We start from the raw sequence: 27377 nt of genomic DNA, 5'->3' as shown, positions 1-27377 counted from the left end.
ATGTAAATGTTATCTTCTGTATGGAATGTTATTACATGTACACTAGCAGCAGATGTTCCTGTTCAGTTTCTAGGGGGTCCCTTACAATTAAGGGCTGGGGATGCAGTTCAGTGGTAGAGTGATTGTCTAGCATGTGCCAGGCCCTGGATTCTATCACCAGCACCAAAAAAATGGAAAACACAATTAATGAAATACAAGTAAGTTCTCTAGTTTGAGGGTCACCAGTTTCAGACTGGGGATCTTGTTACCTACCATTACTAAAGATGACACTGTAATTCTGTCAAATAAAAAGTTTGTTAAATAATAATAAAATCTTGTTTAAGGGGTGCAAAATTTCAGTTGGGTAGGCTCTGGATGTGGATGGTGGTGATGGCTTCACAACGATGTGAATCTACTTAATGCCACCAAACTGCATTTTAAAATGGTTGAAAGCTACATTTTATGTACATTTTACCGTAATAAAAGTAACTTCAGATTTGATTCTTTTTTTTAGTACATTTTGGCAGTTCATAAAGACTACAAACATGGCGGGAAGTTAGCACATGTACGTAATACGTCTTACTTATTTTTACTGTCCCTTCCTTCATCCCTTTTGCATCCAATATGAAAAGAGATTATAAGTGCTCTGCCAGATTCTTCAGGCAGGCTTCTTACCAGTAAGAAGTCCACACGTGGGTTTCCATCACTTCCATTGCATTAGATGTAGTGTGAGGGCCCTGAGACAAAGTCTTCCATTTGGTGATTCCTACAAAGTCCACAGAGTCACAGAAAGGTGAGTCTAGGACCACAAACCCATAGCCCCTGAATGAAAGGGAGGTGCCTGGGAAAAGCCAACTCCAAATTCACTGCCACTCTGATTTCATTCATTTGCTGAGTGCCTGCTACGTGCCAGGGTGCAGGTCTAATGCCTGCGTCCTGGACTTTGCAATATAATGACCTGCTTTCAATCAAAAAACTTCGCTTCCGAACATTACAGGACATGGTATGACTCTTCTTTCTCAAGGCAGCTATTTGTATTCTTATTTCCTTTTGTCTTTGTACTTTGAAATGATAAAAACCTACAGAAGAGTTGCAAAAATAAGACAAAGAACTCTATATCCCTTCACCCAGACTCAGTAACTATTGATGCTCTGGCATACCAGCTTCATCACAAAGTCTGACCATTCCTCACTTCTTTCCTTCCTTCTCCTCCATCCACATCCATGTGCTTCCTGTCCTTTCCCTCTCCCTCTCTCCTTTACCCTTTTCTTTCCTCTCCCCTTGCCATACCCTGTCTCCTTATATGAATTTTTTCTTGAATCATTTGAGATTGAGTTGTAGACATTTCTTTTTATCCCTAAATATTTCATTATGTATTTTCAAGACAAGGGCATTCTCTTATACAACAGCAGCATGACTATCAGTTTCCAGTAGTTTAACTCTGGTTCAATAGTATCACCTGATGTACCATCCACACTCATGCTGCCCACCGTCCATGTGATGGGAGGAATGTGATTTGAAGGCTTGTTTCTCATCCACTAGACACACTAAAGGGATCACCTGCAGAGAAACCACATTCCACAACCCAGCTCACTCCTTTCCTAAAAGTGGGACCTTTCCTAAAAGACCCTTGGGCAGAAGGAAACTCTCATTATTTTAAAATTCCTTCCTGTGTTACTTAGGGAAGCTTTCTGACAGTAATAACTGCCTTCTATTTAATCTGATTTCTCCATGATTCAACAATTGATTTACTTTCCTTCCTTATTCACTGAAAGTGTCTGGATAAAAATATCATCTTGTAATGAAACTGAGTAGATACCTTCCACACCTCCCCAAGTAGAAATGACCGACTTCCAGGAGCCCTCCTACTGAGCACCTCTTTGAGCACCTCAGTTCACAGCAGCTTGTCTCGCCCTTTCTGTCATCAGTCCCCTGAAGAGATGTTTTAGACACTTCCCTCAAGCATGTCTTCATGAAATTCTAACATAATAGATACACTGTACTGTGTGCATGTACCGTATCTATAGCTACGGTTTATGCATAAAAAGTGAATTTGCACCACCACCCCAAGACACATTTTACATAAACCTGGGGGGACAGGACTGAGGATTGAACACAGGGACTTCTAAGCTACATTCCCAGACACACCCCACGCTTGAGAAAGGGCCTTGCTAAGTCATGAAGTTGTTCAAAATATGGAAGACTATGCATATCCAAACAAAGAGTGGAAGTCTTGGTAAATCTTTTTAAAAGGTGGTAGAGGAGCTTTGATTGACCAGCAATTCCCAAGGCACACCTGGCAGAGATCTCTCAGTGACAGTCTACCCAGCACTCTTAACAGGTGGGCAAGGTTGCAGATCACCTGTGATCAACACCCACCTGCTCATTAGAACTAATACGTATCTCTCCACATCAGTTTCCACTTGACTCAATACACAGCACATTGCATTAAGTTCCCAAGTGGTGTCAGTGAAGGGGCATGGTAGAGAATCTCCAGGTGGCTCTGAAGCAGAATTTTCAGATATTTACCTAAAATAATGGCAGATACTGGGTAGAGCACCTCATAAAATGAAATTAACACCACCCTGTCCTAAACTACTTATATGCTTACAAAAAATGAAGAAATATCAAGTTCTTGTAATCTCTCTGACTTTATGCAGTGACAGGAAACTTAAACACAAAAATAAGGTAGTCTGTAAAAGAACAAAGATTCAGGGGAAAATTTGAATACAGATGACTTTTACAAGCAGGAGTGTTACTTTCTTTCCAGAGTACAGCTCCAAAAATATAACAATTTTTTAAAAACTCAGTCAGGAAGTGGCCCGGGGATTTAGCTCAGTGGCACCACACCTGCCTTGCAAATGCAAGGTCCTGAGTTCAATCCCTGGTACCAGAAAAAAAAAAATCAGTCAGGAAGCAAGGCTTGGTGGTACACATCTATAACCCCCAGTACGCAGGAGGCTGAGGCAGGAGGACCCTAGGGATTCCGGGCCAGCCTGAACTACATAACAAGATCCTGTCTCAAAAAATTAAAAAAACAACAACAAAAATCAGTCAGGATGCAGAACTAACATCCTCAACCAATTAAAGCTAACTGACATTAATAGGACAATTCGCCCAATGACAACCAAATACACAGTCTTTCATGTACATATGGAACATACAGGAAAATAGCAATGCCTAGCAAAATTAAAGGAACTAAAATAATATGAAGTATATTCTCTGAACATAAATAAAATTAAACCAGAAATGAGTAACAGAAAGGATAGGAAACTCTTTAAATACTTGGATATTAATACATTTTTTAATTAGTTCATGGGTCAAAGAGAAAGCCTCAAAGGAAATAAAACATTTTGATGTGAACTAAAATAAAAATACACATATCAAATTTGCAAGGCCAACTCAAGCAGTGCTTTCCAACATTAAATATCTTTGTTAGAAAAGAAGAAATAATTCATAATTTAAACATCCACCTTAAGAAACTCAGAGGAAACTAAACATAAAAAACAGAAGAATAGGGCCAGGGATTTAGCTCAGCGGCACCACGCCTGCCTTGCAAGTCCAAGGTCCTGAGTTCGATCCCCAGTACCAAAAAAAAAAAGTTTAGACCAAAGGTCAACTAAAATGAAAAGAGAAAAACAATGAGACCATAAATGAAACAAAGAGCTAGTTCTTAGATCAATAAATTGATAAACTCTAGCAGCACTGACAAAAACTAAAAGAGGAAAGAAGAAATTATCCGTATCAAGAGAAGGGAAAGGGGCATATATCACAGCAGGCCTCACAGACATCAAAATGATAATAAGCGAATGCTACAAGCAACCTTCGCATACAAATTCAACAGCCAGTAAGAGACCAAGTCTTCAAAACACATGAACACTAGACTGAGGATGAGCTCAGCCATACAGAAGTTGCCTAGGATTCGAGAAGCCCTGGGTTTGAAACCTAGAGTAGGGGTGGAGGATGAACTCCCAACTCACCAGTAAGAAAACAAACAACTCAAAGTCCAATTTTCAAAACATAGACAAAAGACTTCGCACTTTACCAAAGGGGACATCTGCATGGCAAATAACCATGTAAGAAGATGCTGGGGTCGACATTATTAGCTACTCGGGAATTACAAACAGAAACCACAATGAGACACTGCTGTGCACTGAATAAATGGCTACAACTAAAAATCCCAGTAAGAGGCAGCGGGTTTAGCTCAATGGTTCCAGAGCCTGCCTCGCAAGAGCAAGGTGCTGAGTTCGATCTCTGATACCAAAAAAAAAAAAAAAAAAAACCTGCCAGTAATACCAAGTGCGAGGAGGACACGGCCAGGCAGATCGCCAAGTACAAAAAAATTCAGGGCCAACTTTGCTGAGACATCATTTTGTTGTTTTTTGTTATTTTTTAATTAAGTAATTAAAGCAATTTTATTACTCACATCACAGAAATGTGAGAAACCAAATCAACCTTACTCATCAAAGCCCAGAGCAAGGAAAAACAAAATCATCCCTGTGACTGTCACTCCTGCGTGAATCCTTAATTCATCAGTTTAAAAAAACGGTCTGTAAAGCAGGCTCTGGGGTCTGAAGTGTGACCTTGGCCACTACACATGCTCACTCCCGGGTTCCTCTGCTTCCCGGCCACCAGGAACTGAGCAACTTTGCTCCCCACCCCCTGCCCCAGCATGTTTCTTCTGCCTTGGGGCCAGTCGATCACAGACTGAAAATGTGTTTGAGTGGTGGCTGCTGGATACTGACATCCAACAATGGGATGGCTGCCTGATACACCCCACTGGGCCATTCGCCCGTGCTGGGGAAGAAGTAGAGAGCTCACGCTGCTCCCTTCTTTTTCCTCTGTTGCCATCCACGTCGTGCTCACTCCATGCCAGGCACCAGCCTGTGCGCTTTACTAACACTGACTCATTTCACTCAGTCCTCACAGCAATCCTGTAAGGTAGTTGACATTAGCCACATTTCACACATGAGGTAACTGAGGCACGGAGAGGTTAAGTATGGTGCCCAAGTAAGTAGTGGACCCACATGAAAACCGGCACTCAACTCTGCTCACGGAAGATGCAAGATTCCTGGGCTTTCTTCCGCCAAATGTCTGAGCAGGTGCGATCACAGATGGGCAGTGCTCTCCCAGCGAGAAACAGTGGGGCCAGTCACCCCATCAACCGAAAACCTGGATGGCCTGCGACTGCTCTGAGCCTGAGTGCTCCCAAATTTCCTCTTTACATACTCTTATTATACTGGTCAGAGAGGATAAAAATCAGGTTTTATGGAGTCCTTGTCACCCTTAAGAAAGAGCAGGTCCTTCCTTTTTTATTTTTCAGTACCGGGGATCAAAATATTCCCCAGACTTTTTATTTTTTATTTTTTATTTTGAGACAAGGTCTGAGTTACCTAGGCTGGGCTTGAACTTGAGATCCTCCTGCCTCAGCCTCCCTGAGTGCTGGGATTACAAGCATTTGCCACCATGCCCACTCATCTAGTCCTTTCTGAGCAGCCACCACAAATCACTCACAGAAAAGAAACCCCTGCGCTGGACTCTCCCCGCCTGGGTAGTAGGAAAGCTCACACTTCTGGATCCGTGAAGAGTACAACTGATGTATCAGAGCACAAACAAGTGACAAACAGGACCCTGCTTTTTAAAAAAGAGCAAAATCCCTCATTTGCCGAGAAACATCTGACACATAGACCCCCAACAAGTCATGCCCCATGAACCTTGGCGGTTCCTGAAGACCAAACCTGCAGGACACTGAAGAAGATATAGTGGACCCTTGACTTACAAACTCAATCGGTTCCCGAGGGCTGGTTGTAACTCAAGTTGGTTGTAAGTCAATACTGCTCAGATCTGGCTGTTTACACGCTATGGATAATAAGAGGCAGATGAATCTTCCATTAACCTAATTAATCCACATTGTTCGTATGTCAAGCCAGTCGTAATTTGAGGGTCCATTGTGCTTGAACAGACCTCAGCGCCACAGTCTCCACTATACAGTCCCATTAGGGGAAGGCCACCGAGGGCACACAGGAAACAGACGCATCATCACACAGAAATGCCAAAGTCACACTGCATCTGGCCTCTTTATTCAATCAATGTTTACAAGCAATTTTAAAGCAAACATCACAAATCTAGATACCAGAATAACAAAGGTATAGGTTGAAAACTGCTTGTAAGTCATTCTAATTTTCCTTTGTTAGAATAAGAGGTAAACAACAGTGATATATGTGTGCCCATGTTCATAGTAGCACAGTTTGTAATAGCTAAAACTTGGAAACAGCCCAAATGCCCATCAACTGGAGACTGGATAAAGAAAATGTGGTTTTTTAATAAAATGGAGTACTACTCAGCCATAAAAAATGAGAAATTAGAGACATTTATAGCTAAGTGGATGCACATTGAGGCAATATTCTTAAGTGAAATAAATAGGACACACATGTATAAATATCAAATAATTTCTCTGGTGTGAGAAACTGAAAGTGTAAATAAGGACTAAATGTATAATAGGTAATGTGAAATAGGAAGAAAAGGGGCAAAGGGGAAGGAAGTGGGAGGGCTAGGGGAAAGGATAGAAGGGAATGGGATTAATATGAGAAAATGGAAAAATAGGAACAAAATCTTTGTAAATAGGGAGGAATGGAGGGGTTGAAGGGAGGGCTGGGCAAGGGCGAAAAATAACCAAGAGAGACTATGTACAGGTGCAAATTTCCAATGATGAATGTCATTCTATTGTATACCTAAAATGTACCAATGACTAGAATGAATATTCAATAATGTAAAATAGGAAGAAAAGGTCCAAAGGAGTAGAGATAGTGGGAGGGGCAGGGGAAAGGAAAGAAGGGAAAGGAAAAATGATGAGAAATGTAAAAAATGGAAATAAAGTCTTTGTAAATAGGGAGGGGTGGAGGGAGTGAAGGGAGGGCTAGGAATGGGGAAAAAATAAGAACCAGGATGGATTATGTAAAGGTACAATTCCCAATGAGAAATGTAATTGTGTTGTATACCTACAATGTACCAATAAAAGAATTTAATATAAAAAAAAAGAATAAGAGGTAAACAAGCAATGTTTCCCACTTCGTTCCATTTACAGATGCAGACCCAGCTGATGGTTATATAAGATAAAGCAACTAAACAGGGAAAGGGTAAGAGCACAAATCTCCCAAGCCTTGGGTTTAATGGTCCTTTCATAAGCTGCACATATTCTGGCTTTACCTACTTTAATGGACAATTGCTCACAGACACCGACAAACTCAATCACTTTGATCACAGTAACTGGAATTGTCTAAGGCTCATTTTCCCATACCTGGGCAGCTTCCTGATCGCAGCTGGTGATCCCTACAGAAAGGGTGGGTGCCTTAGAGGCCACTGTAGAAGAAGAGAGATAAGGGAAATTGGACAACTGCATTAAATATGCTACATTCAGCCCACAATATACTACAGCATGGCCTACAGCCTTTTTTTCAATATGCCAAATGAAGTTTTATTACCTTTTTAATAGAAGTTTAAGCTTACAGGGCAGTTACAATAACACAAAGAACTATTTACCATTGAAGGTGATTTAAGAGTACGGAGAAGACTGGGGAGTATGCAGGTGGGCCTGGAGCGCACAGCAGGGCTTTTCGGAAAGAGCTGGGAGGAAAAAGGAGGATGAAAAGCAACTCAGAAAGGGAACAATTCTGAGTAAAAGATTTGTTCTCAGGGGTTCTGACTACCTGGGGGACTCACAAAGAGCCCGTCCCCCTCAGATCTACCTCATTACCATGCTCCTCCAAGGTCTCAACTCCTCAGGAGAAAGAAACATCTCCCAGCAGGCCTCACAGAAGATACAAAACCGAAGCCTACCGGCACCAAATTGAAATTGACAGAATCCTGCTACCACCACCCCTAGCACCAAGGAGCAGAGCTGCCCCAAGCACAAAGGAGGTTGACCTTCCAGGCCATCATACCACCACCGGAGCACCAAGGAGCAGAGCTGCCCCCAGCCCAGAGGAAGTGAGCTATGTGGGCACCAGCAGCACACATCCCCCCTCTCCCTGTTGAAATGAGAAGATACTTAAACCTCAAAAAACCAGACTCCCAGATCACCTAAAGCAACCCCAAAGGGAAACAAGATGGAACAATCTGATACTCAACCACCTGGACTCCCTGAACTGGCAATAAAAGAGGATCTGGAAAAACCAAAATCAGAAATAATTTCTCAGATAACAGCAGAGATTGTGACCATACTGTAAGACATGATTAATAAATCTAGAGAGGACACAGATGAAAAATAGAGGTGCTAAGGAACATGATGGATTCCCAACATAGGAAACAAATGGAATCCATAAAACAGATGCAAACAGATGTCCGAGAGATTAAAACCTCCATTGAAAGTCTACACAGCAGAATGAGCCAATGTGAGGACAGAATTTAAGATATATAGATACAGATTGTAATTAGTGACCAGGAAAAGAAAAATTTCTTTAAAATAGTAAGTGACCACCAAAAATCAATCCAACAGCTGCTAGACAATACAAAGAAGAGTAACAGAAGACTGACTGGAGTCAATGAAGAAACAGGAGAGACCGCAGATGACATAAAAAAACTGTTCACAGAAGTTATGGCAGAAAACTTCCCAAGCAGGGGAAAAGATCAGTGAGGCATATAGGACTCCAACTACCCTTGATCCAAAAAAATCTACACATAGGCATGTGAGAGTTAAGATTCTAGAAATCCAAAAGAAGAACAAAATTCTACAAGCAGTTAGATAAAAGAAACAAATCACATACAAAGGAAAGCCCAGCAGAATCACAGCAGACTTCTTTTTTTTTTTTTTTGGTACCAGGGATCGAACTCGGGTCCTTGTGCTTGCGCAGCAGGCATTGAAACCACTGAGCTAAATCCCTGGCCCCCATTTTCTTCCTTTTTTTTTTTTTTGGTACCGAGGATTGAACTTGGGTCCTTGCATTTGTGAGGCAGGCGGTGGAACCACTGAGCTAAATCCCTGGCCACAGCAGACTTCTTAACACAAACCCTCAAGGCAAGAAGACCTTGGAGTGATGTATTTCAAGCCCTAAAGGAAAGCAGCCTCCAACCCAGATTGATGTACCCTGCAAAACTATCTTTCAAAATTGATGGAGAAATAAGATACTTTCATGACAAAGAGCACTTTAGGAACTTTATGAATGCCAAACCAATACTCCAAAAAATTTTAGACAATACCCTAGGAAAAGACAATGAGGATCACAACCCCAGGAAACCCAGCAGAATGAATCCATCAGACACGACAAGAAATTAAAGCAAAGTGGGGAGAATCCAACAAAAAGAAAGACATGACAATGATAAGTCAATACGCATCAGTTATAACCATTATTGTTAATGGTTTCAATTCACCAATCAAAAGAAATAGGCAGAATGGATCAAGAAGCAAGATCCAACAATATGCTGCACATAAGAAATACATTTATAGGAGCCAGGGATTTAGCTCAGTAATTCTGACGCCTGCCTTGCAAGCACAAGGACCAGAGTTCAATCCCCGGTGCCAAAAACAAACAAGAAATACATTTACTCCAAAAAGAAACTCATAGACTCAAAGTTAAAGGGTGGAAAACAATACTGCATGTCACAGTAACCCATAAAAAAGCAGGAGTACCTATCCTCTTTGCAGATCAAGTGGATTTCAAGCCAACACTGATTAAGAGAGACAAAGAAGGACACTACATCCTTGTAAAGGGAACAATCCAAGAGGAAGACATGACAATTATAAACATGTATGCAACAAACACTAGTGCACCCAACCATATAAAACAAATACTAATGGACATGAAAAACATCAAATAAGCGCTAATACAATAGTAGTGGGGGACCTCAATTGCACCCTGTTACGAACAAATTGATCAACTAGACAAAAAATAAGCAACCAAATATTAGAACTCAATCAAACTCTTGAACAAATGAACTTAACAGATGTTTACAGAGTCTTCCACCCCACAAAATCAGAATACACATTCTTTTCAGCTGCACATGGGTCATTCTAAAATAAAATTGACCACATACTCACTAATAGAACATGTTTAAGTAAGTGCAAAGGAACTGAAGTTATTCCCTATATATTATCAGACCATAGTGCAATGAAATTGGAGATCAACAGCAAAAGAAACCGAAAGAATTTCATAAACACATGGAAATTGAACAACACACTTCTGAATAACCAATGGGTCACTGAGGAAATTAAAGAAGAAATTAGACAGTTCCTTCAATTAAATGACAATGACAATACAACATATCAGAATCTGTGGGACACAATGAAAGCAGACTTATGAGGGAAATGCATAGCACTGAATACTCATATTAGGAAAACAGAGTGAGCCCAATTAAACAACCTGATGCTGAACCTCAAGCTTCTAGAAAAAGAACAGAAGGACAAACCCAAAGCTCATACAAGGGAGGAAATTATAAAGATCAGAGGAGAAATCAATGCAACAGAGACTAAGAGAATGCTACAAAAAAAAATCAATGAAGCCGAGAGTTGGTTCTTTGAAAGAATCAACAAAATTGACAAACCCTTAGCCAACCTTATCAGAAAAAGGAAAGAAAAGGTCCAAATCCATGCAATTAGGAATGAAAAGGATGAAATTACAATGGACCCTGCAGAAATTCAGAAGATCATCAATACCTACTTCCAGAACCTATATGCCAATAAGATGGAAAACATAGAAAAAATGGACAAATTCCTACATACAAATGAATTACCAAAGTTGAACGAAGATGTAAAAATCCTAAACAACCAAATAGCAATCAATGAAATTGAAAATGTAATTTAAAACTTAACAACTAAGAAAAGCCCAGCCCCTGATGGCTTCACTGCTGAATTCTACAAGACATTTAGACAAGAACTATTGCCCCTACTGTTTAAACTCTTTAATGAAATTGAAAGGGAGGCAATACTCCCAAATTCATTCCTTGAAGCAAGCATCACCATGATCCCCAAAAGAGAGAAAGACCCAACAGAAAAAGAGAACTATAAGCCAATCTCACTAATGAACATAGATGCAAAAATCCTTAATAAGATATGGGCAAATAGAATGCAGAAGATCATCAAGAAGATCATACACCCTGACCAAGTGGGATTCATCCCAGGGATGCAGGGATGGTTCAACATACGCAAAGCAATCAATGTAATACACTATATCAATAGAGCCAAGGACAAAAACCATATGATCATCTCAATAGATGCAGAAAAAGAATGTGACAAAATCCAACATGCATTTATGATAAAAACCCTACAAAAAATTGGAATAGATGGTCTCTACCTCAAACTGATAGAAGCCATCTATGAAAAACCAACAGCCAATATCACACTAAATGGTCAAAAATGGAAATCCTTCACACTAAAATCAGGAACAAGACAAGGATGTACACTAACACCACTCCTGTTCAATATAGTCTTGGAAATATCAGTCACAGCAACTAGACAAGAGAAAGAAATAAAAGCAATAAAGATAGGAAATGAAGAAGTCAAACTGTCATTATTTGCAGATGATATGATACTCTATATAGAAGACCCCAAGAACTCCACCAAAAGTCTTCTAGACTTAATAACCAAATTCAGTCAAATATCTGGATACAAGGTCAACACACAACAATCAATAGCTTTCCTGTACACGAACAACAGACTCACTGAGGGAGAAATAGGGCAAACAATTCCCTTCACAATAGCATCCAAAAAAACTGAAATACCTAGGAATCAGCCTAACAAAGGAAATCAAAGACCTCTTCTCTGAAAACTATAGCACTCTGAAAAGAGAGATTGAAGATGATATCAGAAAATGGACAGACATCCCCTGCTCCTGGGTAGGAAGGATTAATATAGTGAAAATGGTCATACTTCCAAAACTGCTATATAGATTTAATGCAATTCCAATTGAGATCCCAGCAGCATGGACTTCATGGACCTCGAGAAGACAATCCAAAAATTCGTTTGGAACAAGAAGAGACCTAGAACAGCAAAAGCAATTCTAGGCAACAGAGACATGGCTGGGGGTATCACAACCCCCAACTTGAAACTATACTACAAAGCTACTGTGATAAAAACAGCATGGTACTGGCAAAGAAACAAACCTGAGGACCAGTGGAACAGATTAGAAGATACAGAAACAACTCCAGACACACTCACACACCTCATCTTCAACAAGGGAACCAAACACCCTCACTGGAGGAAAGATAGCCTCTTTAATAAATGGTGCTGAAAAAATTGGGTTTCAACTGGCCAAAGATTAAAACTAGACCTATATCTCTCACCATGCACTAAACTAAAACCAAAGTGGATTGAAAATCTAAAGATTAAAACAGAAATGCCAAACCGGCTGAAACAGACGTTAGGTAGAACTCTTGAAGACACTGGCGTAGGAAAAGCAAAAATTTTATAAACAAAACCTCAGTTGCCCATGAACTAGCAAAAACAGTCAACAAGTGGGATCTCTTCTTATTAAAAAGCTTCTGCACAGCAAGAGAAACCCCCAACAGTGTGAAGAGACAACCCACAATGTGGGGAAAAATTTTCACCAGCAGTTCCTCAGACAAAGGTCTACTCTCTCGAATCTATAAAGAACTTAAAATAATCAGACCTCCCAAATTTAAAGACCCAATCCAAAAATGGATTCTGAAATGAACAGACATTTCTCATACAAAGAAGTAGAAATAGGGCTGGGGATTTAGCTCAGTGGTTCTGCCGCCTGCCTCGCAAGCGCAAGGACCAGAGTTCAATCCCCAGTACCAAAATAAAAAAGAAGTAGAAATAGTAAAGAAACACATGAAAGAATGTTCAAAATCACTGGTCATTCAAGAGATGCAAATGAAAACAATGCTGAGATTCCACCTCACCCCAGAAAGAATGGCTGCTATCATGAAATCAACAAATAACAAATGCTGGCGGGGCTGCGGGGAAAGAGGAACACTGCTCCACTGCTGGTGGGAGTGTAGACTGGTGCAACCACTGTGGAAACCAGCATGGAGATAACTCAAAGAACTAGGACTGGAAGTCCCATTTGACCCAGCTATTCCCCTACTGGTATCTTCCCCAAAGCATTAAAAGAATCATACCACAGTGATATATGTGCACCCATGTTCATAGCAGCACAATTTGTAATAGCTAAAACATGGAAGCACCCCAATTGCCCATCGGATAAAGAAAATGTGGCTTTTTTATAAAATGGAGTACTACTCAGCCATAAAAAATGAGAAATTAGAGACATTTATAGCTAAATGGATGCACATTAATGCAATACTCTTAAGTGAAATAAATAGGACACACGTGTAAATACCGAACAGTTTCTCTAGTGTGAGAAACTGAAAGTGTAAATAAGGACTAAAAGGTATAATAGATAATGTGAAACAGGAAGAAAAGGGGCAAAGGGGAAGGGGAAGTGGGAGGGGTAGGGGAAAGGAAAGAAGGGAATGGAATTAATATGAGAAAATGGAAAAATGGAAACAAAGTCTCTGTAAATAGGGTGGGATGGAGGGGTTGAAGGGAGGGCTGGGCAAGAGTGAAAAATAAGAACCAAGAGAGATTATGTAAAGGTGCAAATTTCCAATGATGAATGTCATTATACTGTATTCCTAAAATGTACCAATAAAATTAATTTTAAAAAAGGAAAGGATGGAAAAAAATAAATTTACAGAATCCTAAAAAACGATGATTTAACATATATGCTTTATCATTTTATTACATGTATGTATGTGTGGACATATGTTTCTTTAACCATTTGAAAATTATTTGACATCAAAATGCCCCTTACCCCTAAATATTCCAGTACATAAATATCAAAATTAAATAATTAACATGGATACAGTGCTATTATCTAATCTACAGACATATATATTTTACCAATCCCATAATAAAGTCACTTGTAAGAAAATATCAAACCACAAGTTACACTAATTGTCACACAAAAGAATTTAAAGTTTTAAACTAACAAAGCAAATGAAAAACAGGAAACAAACAAAATGAAAAATACTAAAAATACCAGTAACACCACAATGCTGAAAAGGAAAAGGAAGCAAGCTTTTACTTAAACAGAAATTCAGACACTGCCATAGCATGAATAACTGTAATTCAGTTTGTCCACATTAACTCAGTCTTTGCTTTTATTAAAAAAAAAAAAAAAAAAAAAAACAACTTCGCCCAGGGCTGGGGATTTACCTCAGTGGTTCCACCGCTCGCCTGGACCCAAGGACCCAAGTTCAATCCCCAGTACAAAAAAAAAAACCTTCGCCCAGACCTAATTTTGATTTCACAGACATGATTTTAAGCTCCTTTTCTTCTTTCTTTTTCAGTACTTGTAATTGAACCCAGGGCCTCTGCTCTCTTTTCTCTAAGCTATGTTCTCAGCCCTTTTAAAAATATTTTTTTTATTTATTAGTGCATGTGTGGATTACATACCTAATATTCACATTCCTTGCATGGAGTTGGTACATGTATACAACACATCTTAATTTCTTTTTTCACACCCGTTTCCTTCCCTCCCTCCCCACTGTTTTTTGAGATAGGGTCTTGTTCAGTTGCTAGGTGCCAAGGCTGGGCTCATACTTGTGACCCTCCTGCCTCAGCCTCTTGTGGTGCTGGGATTACAGGCACACACCACTATACCCGACCTTTTTTTTTAATAACAAAAATTTTCTGAAGCACATCTATGTCCAAGTCTTGGAAACTGCCTATCCTGTTATTCAACACACACACACACACACACACACACACACACACACACACACAAATTGCATAGTTTTGGCTTTCAATACTATTTTCCTGAATTTCAGCCGACTCCAAAGGAATCATGAAAGCTGACATTTGACAGAACAATTTCAGTTACAGGAAACTAATAGTGTTACGATGCACTTTGGGCCAAGGTACCAGCTACAGAGTTGTCATAAAAAGAAAAAGGCACACATTAACCAAGTTAATAAAAATTACGACAGAGATTTGCTGGAGTGGACTGGCAAAGATATGAAATGCAATATAATAAACATCCAACCGCAGTGTTGCAACACCCTTACCACTCACTAGCACACGCTGGCTCTGTCCCCTCCCATCCACTCAGTGAATCAGCTGGAGCAGGCTGTGTGGGGAGCCAAGAGGGCTGAGAGCTCCATTTTTTTGGTATTGGTCATGGGGTGGGTGGGACTCAGACACCCAAGAATCCTGAAATCAAATGCATTCCACAAACACATGACCCCATTTCAGCCAAAGTCCACCCTCAGCTTAACAAAGCAGGAGGCCTCTTCCTAGACCAAGATTCATCTGTCAGTGCTTCCAAATAGTCCCCAGCCAAAGGAGCCCCCAGCCAGCCCCTGAGAGCTCGGTGCAGAAGGACAGGCAGGAGAGGGACTCAGGAAGCACTGCCAGAGGGGGCAAGAGCAGCAAGGTGTCAAAGGAGAAAGGTGGAAACACACAGCCCTGCAATTGTCAGGGTTTCTGACCAGAGATAGTTGATTTCAGACAGTCACGTATCCAATGGAAAAAAAGCTATCCTTTCCTGCCCCAACCACTGCCATCAGGACACCTCTGTCTGCAAGATGAGCTCCCTCTGTGACACTCTAGGTCTTCCTCACCTCATCTTATCCCCAGCTTCCACTGGTGCTCTCTCCACAGGCTTCCTCCACACGGCACTCACCACCAAGTGGACAACAGCAGCCGGCATTTGGTGCCAGCCAATCCCACACCCTTCTACACAGCTTCTCGGTGATACCCACAACCTTATGTCACAGACATTATACTGCCTCTGTTTTAAAAATAAAGAAAATAAAGAAACTGAGGTATAGGAAGGTTAAAAGGCCTGTCCAAGGTCACACAGGTGGTAGAGGGCAGAACTAAGATTCAAACACAGGCCACTGGACCTGACAGTCTATTCTTTCAGCCACCACAGTACCAACTGTTCCAGTTAACTGTCAATGTGACTGGATGCAGACATCCCTGGAGAGATGACTGGATCCTAGGCACCATATTCCCCTGAGGGTCCTGGCTGAATGCACTTAGGAGGTGGGGCCAAGGCAGAAGAGGGTGGTCTCTGGGCCATGCTCTGGAGGATCTATCTCTAGCCCCCATGCTTCCCCTATGCTGCCCTATGTTGCTTCCCAGCTGCCAGGAACTAAGCCATCTTTGCTCCACCATGCCCTGCTGCCATGATGTTTCTGCCCTGGAGCCAGCTGATTGAGGCTGAGACATATGAAACTGTGAGCCAAATTAAACCTCCCCTCCTTTAAGTTGCAGGTAGTTTGTCCCAACAATGCGGACGCTGACTAATACAGCAACCAGTGTGTTGGCCCCTCTGAGAGAAAGACAGACAGACAGATAGACAGACAGACAGACAGACAGACAGACACAGACACAGATACAGATACACCCCAAATGAGACAAACTCTTTCCATTTGAGTTAACAAAGCTAATAATGAAACTGAATCTAAGCATCAAGGCACAAGCTTTATTTGATGGCCAAAGAATGGAGATCAGGAACTTAGTTCACAGATCAACTTCTCAACTCACTTAGGATTGAAAAGTCATAGATACAAACAGAAATGAGGGGAGGATCACAGGCCAGCAAGAGGAACACTCATGTCTTTTTCTGGATTGGGTGGAGACCTCTTGGAACTTGGGTGCTACCTCTTTTCTCCTCTTCTGTTCTGGCATCTCCAGTCATGGTGGCTGGTGGGTGTGTCATTTAGCATGGAAATTAGATTATAATGAATTGGGAGGTCATCTGGAGGTTACCCTGATGGTCATCTGAGATCCAACTGTCTAAAGAGGAACTTCCGGACTTCAGACATCCTGTCCTCAAAATACATGATATGGGAGGGGGGGAGAAATTCAGCTAGGTCACCTGGACTGTACACTGGGAACCAACCACATCAGGCCACCTCAATGGGGACTGGTGTCGCGGTGTTATTTTAGAACAGGAATGCTCAAACTATATCCCGCAGGCTGTGGACAGCCCACTGCCTGATTATTTTGTTGGTTGTTTTTGTTTGGTTTTGTGTTTTGCAGTACTAGGAACTGAATCTAGGGACTTCTCATTGAGTTTTACTCCCTACATCTCCCCAGCTTTTTTTCTTCTCTTTTGTGAGATAAGGTCTCACTAAGTTATGAAGGCTGGGCTCAAATATGCAATCCTCCTGCCTCAGTCTCCTGAGGAGCTGGAGTTACAGGTGTACATCACTACACTTGGCCCAACCCATTTTATACATTAAGTTTTACCTAAACAAAGCCCCACCCACTGGTTTATAATGGGAGAGTTGCACAGTTGCTATGGAGACTACACAGGCCACAATGTCTAAACTATTTCCTGTCCAGCCCTTACAGAACACATTACCCCTCCATGTTCAGACAGTCAGCTTCTTAAGGCAGGGCCTGTGCTTTCTGCTACCTACATCTCCTGCTCTTTCCAGGTGGCACACAGCACACACACAAAAGGCACCCAACAAACATTTCAGGGGAAAACCTTCCACAGGCCCTCATCACAAGCAAAGAGGAGTATGACTGGTGGAGGATGATGCTGCGAGCTCACTGGGACTGTGAAAGTTTCCTGACCCTGTCCAGATTATATTTAACAACCCAAAAGCCCAGGAGAACTGTTTTTGCTGGCCTGCCGGAGCTCTGATGGAGTGACCACTATGGAGACAAAGTGAAGGTCATCTCTATCTATCCCCTCACCCACTCCACTCCTCCCCACCAGACCCCCATCTCCGCACACATTTAGGGAGAACCTCCATCCCACCCTTCCCAGGAGGCTTCCCAACCCCACACACCCACCTCAGCGCCTCCTACAGGCTGTGTGACCGGCCTCACAGATGAACTCTAACAACATCCCAGAGTGAATAACTAAAACCTGATGCTGGTTTTAACTTTTTATACTTTCATCAATATATATAAAAAGAGCCAAACCACACAGAAACATAAATAGTCCTCTTAAAATGACAACACAAGAAGAAGAAGTTGTTCATGGCCCAAAGGCTTTCTCTGACCTTCAAGGAATAGAAGTGCAACAAGACTGTACAATGTTTCCTAATTTTATCCTCGTTATTGATATCATGACATGAAGCACAAATAAAGCACTTTCTTTCTGGGCTGTGTCCATATCCAATCCAGTGTGATTTATCAAAAATCAAATTCTGGACTTATTGTCTTGTTAATTCTGTCTTGGCCTGGCCCCAAATCGCATCAATGGGAGCCAAGTAGAACTGCAAAAAGTCTCCCGTGTTTCTGGCACAATCACTTCAACCTTCTTTCAGGGCTCAAAGGCCCAAATCACTGCTCTTCCTAGAGTCCTCAAACAGCTGTCCATAAGCAGACTGAAGACTGCAGACAGCTGAGACAGGCATCCACTGTACACATCAAACATTTAAGTCCACTGGGTCCTCCAGGCTGGGAAGAAGGGATGAGACAGACCTGCAGATTTGCTAAGACCAGGCCTGAAACAACCCGACAGCTCACCTCCTAGGTGCCATGAAGTTGCTTACTCATTGTTCTGTCTAAAACATGAGCTACTTGGTCCACACACTTCTGCCATGCACTGGTGCCTGTTATAGACTAACAACAAAGCTACAAGGTTAGCAATCATGTGACAGATGGGGAGACCAAGACTCAATGAGTTAAGCAACCTGCTCAAGGTCACATAGGAAAAGGAGGCCAAGATGGAGCCAGACATGGTGGCAGGCATCTGTAATCCTAACACTCCGGGAAGCGGAGGCAGTAGGATTGCAAGTTTGAAGCCAGGCTAGGCAAAAGTGACTTAGCGAGATCCTGTCTCAAAATAAAAAATAGAATAAAGGCTAGGGATGTAGATCAGTGTAAAGGCCCTCAATCCCTGGTACTGCAAAAGAAACTTTTAAAGGAGGCAAGGCCAGAATAATAGGCTTCACTGGCCCAGACTCCTGCACTGCCCTGCTCAGAAACAATGCAACCGGCATGAGGAACAGCCAGCCAGCCCTTGCCTTCCAAAAGCCCTGTAGATAGCAACAGGAAATTGCCCAGGGCAACCACAACCCACTGGCCTATCCCCTGCAAGTGGGAGTATAAGATGGCTTAGCCCCCTGGAAAGATTTGGGCGCTTTCTATATAGGATCCATCTGTCCTGTGATGCAGCAATTCCAATCCTAGAGACTTACCCTAGAGAAACAAAAGCATATGTCCACATAGTCACTTGGACACAAATAGCAGCTTTACTTGTAACAGCTCAAAACTGGAAACAACCCTGATGTCCACCTAAGGCATACACAAATTGCAGTATAGCCATACCACTCAACAATAAAAAGAAACAAACTATAAACCATAGTTTATAGCATAGCAATCTGGACAAATCTCAGAGGATTATGAGGAGCTTTATATATCAGACCCAGAAAGGATATCCTGTCTGTTTCCACTTACATGAAATCCAAGAACCCACGAAACTGATTCTTGATAATAGAAATCAGATAGGGATTGCAGGGGAAGCAGAATTGGCTGGAAGGAAGCACAAAGAACTTCCGAGGGAGGGAGAAGGTAGAAATTTTCTGTAAGTTTCAGAGCAGGGGTTAGATGCTGTAAACAACTGTCAAAACTCATCAACCAGAACTTCTAAGACTCTGCATTTATTCCACATTAATCACACCTTTTAGAAAAGGTCTTCATACTAATTAATCACTCTGATGATAAAAATGGAAAACACAGATTATTACATGTATACTTCCAAATTTGATTATTCAACACTATTTAAAGAAACTCTGATTTGCCCATTAGAGGAAATTAGTTTTACTCACTGGCATTAGAAACACTTTGCCTCAGAATATTACCTGCCTTACAGTATTTGCCCAAGGGGTCTGTCTAGCAGACAGAAATGAATGAGTCCAACAGCCCTGCCTAACAAGCTCACTTATGGTCATGACAGCACCTAGGCCGGTCCATGAAAGAGATGCCTATCACCATGGTAACCACTCAGGGGTGGGAAAAGTCGGTGGGGGAAGGGAGACAGAGATCTTAAGACCCAGCTTAGAACTACGGCCATCTGGCATTTTGAATGATGGCCTCACTCTCAAGATGCCCATACCTTAAAGCCTTGCACCTGTAAATGTTGCCTTATATGGCAAGGACTCTGGCACTTTGCAGATGTCATTAAGGATCTTGAGATGGGAAGATTATCCCGGATTATCAGGCCGGGCAATCGCAGAAGTTCTCCCAAATGAGAGGCAGTGATGGGAAGGCAGAGGCAGAGACCGGACTGATACAGTTACAAGCCAAGGAAGAGCAGCAGTCACCAGAAGCCAAGAAACACAGGGGATGGACTCTCCCTTAAAGCCTCCAGGGGCAGTGCCAACACCTTGTCTGCCAACACCTTGACTCTGGCTCAGGAAAAGTAATCTGAGACTTTCCACCTGCAGAACTTCAGGAAAATAAATTTGTGTTGCTTTTAGCTATTGAGTTTGCGGTCATGTGTTATAACAGCTGTAGGAAACTAATACAGACTAGAAGCCTTAACTCCAGTACAGCTTCTGCCAACAGTCCATGTTTCCCATAATCAACTCAAATTTCTAATAAGTATTCAAAATAATAACTTTTTTTTCTTCAAAGACAGTGTAGGGCCGGGAATTTAGCTCAGTGGTGCTGCCACCTGGGTCACAAGTGCAAGGTCCTGCGTTCCATCCCTGGTACCAAAAAAAAAAAAAGACAGTGTCAGAAAGTATCTCCATTCTCACAGGTGGGAAAAGATTTCTTCAACAAGAGTCAACAAGAACCATCCATAAAAGGAAACAAAACATGTGGCTACAGTAAAATTAACAATTTGTGTTTATCAAGACACATCCTGTATGAAATGAATTCAAAGAGAGGCCAAACTAAGCCACATGTTGCAGTCAGAGTGGGGGAGTGACCATGGAGCACAAGCACAGTAGCAGATGCTGGCTGCTGGCTCTTGATCTGGTATGTTCCTTTGAGAAGCTCTGACCCGCAAACACTCCTGATTCGTGTACTTTTCTACCTGTATGTTGGACTTCAAATTTAATCCACAGTTACTCAGAGATGATGTGCAAAGATATGAGCAGCTTTACTTTTTCTCAACAGTTTCTTCAAACTGCAAAACAGATTAAAGTTTACCTGAGGAAAAAAGAGAAAAAAATAAAAATCACCCATCATCCCACCAACCCAGGAAAACTGCGGTAACCATTTGCTGTAAATCTCCACAGAGGCATACTTTTTACACACTCAAAAAGTGTGGGAAGGTGGATCCTTCGGGGAGTGGTTAATACAAAGCAGGTGTTCAATAAATATTTTACACCATAAGTGAATAAATCTTATTATATACTGTTTTGTAACCTAGGCAACCATCCCTTTACCATTACAGTAAAGGAAGCAATCAGTGTCCCTAAGGATGCTCTTGCACAGCCTTGAAACAGTCTGGCAGCCTAGAAAGCAGGATGTACAAACACTTCCTGAGTACACACAGGCAAGAACATAAAACCCAGGGCAGGGATTTTCAACTCTGGTATTAACTAGTCTTGGTGTTTTGTTATAACAAGAGAATAGATTTAAGACACTCACTGCACCAGACCCTGTTCTCAATACTGGGGACACACCAATGACCTCTAAAAATAATGGATTATTCAAAAAAAAGAGCTCACTTTCGCTCGATGTTGTTTTGAAAATTAATATATGTTCAAGTGACATCTGTGTGTGTGTGTGTGTGTGTGTGTGTGTGTGTATAAGTGTGTGCATGCTGGGAATCAAACTCAGGGCTTTCTGAATGTAAAGCAAGCAGCTCTCTACCACAGAACTTCAGCCCCAGCCTCTGCCAAGGGGGATTTCAGTGAAACAAGCAGTCCCAAAATGATGGGAGCTAAAATTGCATTTTCAAAATATGTTCTAATCTAGATCAAGTCAAAAGCAAGCCCTGCCTCTTTGGTCACTAACGGCACACATCAGTGGGTTGGGGTGGGCCCTGGCTCAGGGTACACATGTCACAAGAAAGTCTGACTCTGATCCAGAAGACAAAGACGGATGGCTGCCGAGAGCAGGACAAGCGATAAACATCTTACCACAAGGACAAGATGACAAGCAGGTACGTGGTCAAGAATTATAATATTACTATATTACTAGTACTGCTATTGTTAATATACAATGCTTATTTACATTACCCAAAATATAATACAATAATAGGGCCAGGGATTTAGCGCAGTGGTTCTGCCGCCAGCCTCGCAAGTGCAAGGTCCTGAGTTCGATCCCTGGTACCAAAAACAAAACAGAAAAAAATATGTATAATAATATATATTAACTAGCATTGGCCAAATCAAAACTGATCCTGATTTGATTTCTTCACCTCTTTTCATTGTCTTATTTATTCAACATTATGTACTATTATGGTTGGGACATGTTTGTCCCTTCCAAATCTCATGCTGAAATCTGGACCCCAGCATGACAGTGCTGAGAAATGGTGGGACATTTAAGAGGTGTCTGGGTCACATAGAAGGATCGATGCGGCCCTGAGGGGACTAGTTTAATTCTCAAGAGAGTGAATTCCCGCTCTCCCAGGACTAGGTTAGTTACTGTGGGAGCACGTTATAAAGCCAGGCCGCCCCTCATGTTCTGTATCTTCCGCAGGTAGGTGAGTGCTTTTCCTTTTCTACTGTGCTATCACAAGCACAAGACCTCCACCAAACGCAGCCACCAGATCCTGAACTTCCAGCCTCCACAACTGTGATCCGAATAATGTTCTCTTTTTAATAAATAACCTGGTCTTGGTGTTTTTGTTATAGCAAGAGAACAGATTTAAGACACTACCTGCTCCAGACCCTCTTCTCAATACTGGGGACACAGCAATGACCAGGATAGACAAAATTCTCTGTCCTCAGGGAACCTACATTCTAGAGCACAGACAGACAGACACACACACACACACACACACACACACACACACACATACAATATAGAGCAGGTCAGGTGAAATCCAGGGTTACTGAGAAAAATAAAGCTGGGAAAAAAGACAGATTCAAAACTTAGGAAGAGAAGATATAAACATTTGATCCAAGTTTTAAAAGGATTCCTTTGAAACAGAGTCATCATTTCTTCCCCCAAACAACTCTGGGATAATTATGTTAATATGGTCCCTCAATAACCACAGCACTCAAATAAAAACCAAGAATGTTATGTACCAAAAAGGGTCTATTTAGGAAAGGACAAATTGAAGATCCAATAATAGCTACCACTTCTGGTATCCTGCTCTGCACTATTCTCAGTCTCTTATACACCAATGATCCCATTTACTCCTCACACTGAATTAATGACAGGAGTAGCACTGTCTTCCTCATTTAACAGAAAAGAAAACAGATGCCCAGGGCAACGAAGGCACTGGCCCGAGGTCACACATGTGCTAGGGGCTGCTGGTGAGATTTGGTCAGCATCTATATTCCTCATCCCATTCAAGATTGGCCTTTTGGTATTTTAAGGGTTTCTCACCTGCCCACAAACGACCCAAAACAGAACTGGAGATTGTCTCCATATATTCATTGTCCTCTTTTCTCCAAATAACAAAAGTGAATGGCAAAAAAGATCCTCAAATAGTTAAATAATAATTTCTAGATCAAATTAGAAATTATTTCCTTAAACACTCAATGTTATAAACAATCCCAAAGTAGTTCCATTTTGGTTAGAGAGCAAAATTAGTCACAGGGCACACGAGAATTCTTACAGCCAATTTGTTACTAGGCACAGACATCTCAAACCCAACACAGCCCATAGGGCCAGGGATTTAGCTCAGTGGTTTCGCCGCCTGCTGCGCAAGCGCAAGGACCCGAGTTCAATCCCCAGTACCAAAAAAAAAAAAACCCAACACAGCCCAAACAGAACTCATCCTACCTGTGAAACACATTCCTCTCCCGATCTCTGCAGAGGAGAACTCACACCCTCCCCACAATCTCTCAGGTCCTCCAACAGGAGGGTTATGGTTATCCTCCACCCCTTTTTGCCTCGAACCTCTGCATCCAATCCATCAACAACTTCCATCCCCTCCACTTTAAATCTACCCCTCTCTCCAGCTCCCCTGCCTCCCACAAAGCCCAAGCCCCTTGCAGCTCTTGCCTAGACCACTGTGAGGGGCTCCTAACTGGTTCCCGCTGCACCCTCAGGGCTCCTAACAGAAGCCAGAGTGAACGCAGTCTGAAATTCCTACAAGGTGCTATGTGCTCTGGCATAGCTCTTGAGGTTTACTCTTCCCCGGTTCACTTTGTATGAAAAACACAGGTGATAAGATAGAGCGTTCTAGACGAAAACTTTAAAAGCCAGACATGGTGGTGGTGTATATGCCTGTATTCCCAGCTCTCAGGAAGCTGCAGCAAGAGAATCATGAGCTCAAAGCCAGCCTGGACTACAAAGTAAGACTCTTTCTCAAACAAACAAACAAACAAAAGTAAAGGAAAAGAAAAAAGGAAATGTGAATACCAGTAGACACTAGAACCACATTTAAAATTGTTTCAACAAATACTTTTTTATCTCATTACCTCCTTTTTTATAACCTTCATAGCCCTTGCCACTTTCAGAAACCTTTTTGCTCATTTGCTTAGATGCCTTTACTCTTTAATGCCTGTAAGCCTGAACTATTTTCTTTAAATACGTATAATACTGGATTGGATTGGAGAAAACACTTTGTGACATATAATCTTAATTAACTATTAACTTGGCTGGATTAAGAAACTCTTGGAGAGATGATTGGATCATGCAAAGATCCTCGGCGGATTAACCCACTGATATTCACAGCTAACAGTGCTGTAGAAGGTGGAAGGAGATGGTCACTGGCAGCTATGCCTTTGGAGGGTCTATCTCTTGCTGATGCACTTCCCCTGTGCCCTGCTCTCTGTCACCATGAAGTGGGCAGCTTTGTTCCCATGCCCTTTGCCATGATGTTTGTGTTGGAGCCAGCCAATCACGAACTGACTCCTCTGAAACCATAAGTCAAGTTAAACCTGCCCTCTGTGAGTCTGATGTATTTTATTCCAGCAATGGGAAAGATGACCAATACACTCTTAAAGCATGCTTTCCTTTACTGATTACTCTGACCCAATCAGTATGAGCCCAGTATGCTAGACTTACTTTTCTGACTTGAGTCTGTTCCATACACATGGTTGTCTCTCCTATGACCTCGCTTTATGACACTGAGTTTGTTTTCTGGCCCAAACTGCCTTCCTAAGAGTGTGCCAAAGGGTCTAAGGATGCTACAAATAAAAAAATTAAGGTAGAATACGACACTGAATGTTAAAATATAAGCTTTACATCAACTTAGGAACATGCAAGAGGACATTAGGGTACAATAGGTTTGTGAGTGATTGGTATTAAGTCCTGGAAGCTGGTGAAGAGCATTATCAATGGCATAGCAACTTAGGAGGACTCATCAGAATTCTGTGGCTGCAGACTCATCATTACTGTAACTAAAGGTATTTTAAAAGAACTACCAAAGGAAGATGTTATGAGGCCCAAAAGCAAAAGGCAACATGATCAGTGGCCCAAACTATTCACACCAAGGCATTTCATTAGACTAGAGGAGTGAGCTCACTACTTCATGAGAAGATCCCTGAGTTTTGTTTACTTGAACAGCTTCAACTCCTAGGACACTGCCTGGAACCTAATAGGTACTCAATAAAATGATCTCTGAAAAAACTAATCGCACAAATGAATACGTTTTTTAAGGTTTCTATCTTTTACCTTCTCTCTTCCTTTTTACTGATCCAGGTCTCCCTTTATAAGACACCTAGAAAAAGAAGTATTCAATCACTGGTTCATAAATCTTCACCAGACCATTAATGGAACCCACAGCTCAGAGAATACAACATGGGATATACAAACCCTCCATGGAGACATTAACCATTAGAGACAATGCTCTTGGGAGTCAGCGGTAGACTTGAGTCTACTGAGGTAAAAACAATCATCAGCAGAGAACTATAAATTGCAGGAAATCACCTCAGTGCACAATGCCACATTTTACCTAGGAAGCCTTCAACCAATTAGCTTTATCATTATTAATTTTGCCTCTTCTCATCCTTGCCTGCAATCTAAACACCACAGTGAGTTTAAAACTAGGCAAAAAAACATTATTTCCATTCTTCCTAAATCCATTCCAAAGAACAAATCCTTTAATACACAGTGCAGGTAAAATTCTGAACCATACCAAGTAAAATAACTGTAATCCAGAATAAAAGCTCTGTTGGCCTCACAACCTACTCAAAGAAAAAGCACTAAAAGTGATTACCCAACACACCAACAAAATGCTGTCGTTTACAAGGAAACTTGAAGTATCATTAACAAGACACAATTTCCAAGAACCGAAATTAGATTTAATCATCTCAAACCTCTCCCTTCCTACACACTAGCTATTCTTTTTCAGCTTTCAAACTAAAAGGGAAAAGGGACAGGCAAGAGCAGACACAGGGGCTATTTTGAGAAATGAAAGGATTCAAAAGTAAAGTGAAACTTTCACAAAGATAATAACAGGTCTCCAATGAAACCTAGGGGTTTGAAAAGTTCTACCTCTAGGACATCAACAGAGAACTAATTCAGTTTTCCACACATCCTAAGTCCTCTGCTTCCAAGCTGAGTTTCATGCAAGTGTCAGGCTGGTATGTTTCAGCGGGCCGGCAATCTGAACATTCCCTAACAGCCTCTAAAAAGAGATGACCAAGTAATCCAGTCCACCCTGCAGACACAAGCAAGACTTTCCAGGGTGTGAATCAAATCTCACAGTGTCTTTTAAAGTCTCAAATCTATTAAGATCTAAGGACTATCAAAGATAGGACAAAAGATCTCATAGACAACCTCTCCAATGCTCTTGCATTTGTATTTGTCTCCAGCTTGATTTTTGCTTTTTGGATTAAAAAAAAGTCAACAGTAACATCACATCTGATCCTTGTAAGACTTTCTCACAGTCGTAGACTATGCACTATCACCCCAAGTGCCCGGGTTCCCATTTCTTTGATATCCCGATCGCTCCATGTGTCTGTCCATAACTAAGATTCCCAACTTTGGGAGCCAAGAGTGCAGGAAACTTCGAAAGGCACCTAAAGGGGAAATCATAAATCAGCAAACTGCCCATTTTGAAAGACGAGAGTGTTTTCTTTACTTTCTTTCTCTTTTAATGGAAACTTCCTAATACAGAGATTAGAAGCTGGAAGCCTCGAACTGGGGACGCCGGAGGGCTCTGAGGATAAGACGCAGGCTTTCGTGGGTGGTGGTGCTGTTTTTCAAATACTAAAGTTTAAAAAGAACGTGGTGGCGAGAATCTCTGTGATCGAACCAGACGTGCTACAGCCTGAGCTGGGCGCAACACAACCCCTCTCTGCCAGCCATTCTTCAGGGGTGCGGGAAACCACTGGCGGCTGGGCAGGGGACCCAACCTGCACGCTCCTCCAGCCGCCCCAAGCCCTGC

General features: G+C 41.7%; 1 protein-coding gene and 1 long non-coding RNA gene across 4 annotated transcripts in view; both read right to left on the bottom strand.

Annotated features, from left to right (window-relative positions):
- Positions 1 to 27377, bottom strand: part of Osbpl10 (oxysterol binding protein like 10) — a 293822-nt gene that overhangs the window by 265527 nt on the left and 918 nt on the right. The window lies entirely within an intron of this gene.
- LOC147826400 (uncharacterized) overlaps positions 1 to 27377 on the bottom strand; it is a 39362-nt gene extending 11985 nt beyond the window's left edge. The window contains exon 1 of the long non-coding RNA XR_015439528.1: positions 655 to 27377. This is a non-coding gene — a long non-coding RNA (uncharacterized LOC147826400). The remainder of the gene's footprint in view (positions 1 to 654) is intronic.

The sequence above is a fragment of the Heterocephalus glaber genome, unplaced genomic scaffold, assembly GCF_053883595.1.
Source record: "Heterocephalus glaber isolate CG9 unplaced genomic scaffold, H.glaber_assembly_v1.0 deba00001472, whole genome shotgun sequence".
Taxonomy (NCBI): Eukaryota; Metazoa; Chordata; class Mammalia; order Rodentia; family Bathyergidae; genus Heterocephalus; species Heterocephalus glaber.
This window is presented reverse-complemented; position numbering and strand designations above follow the sequence as displayed.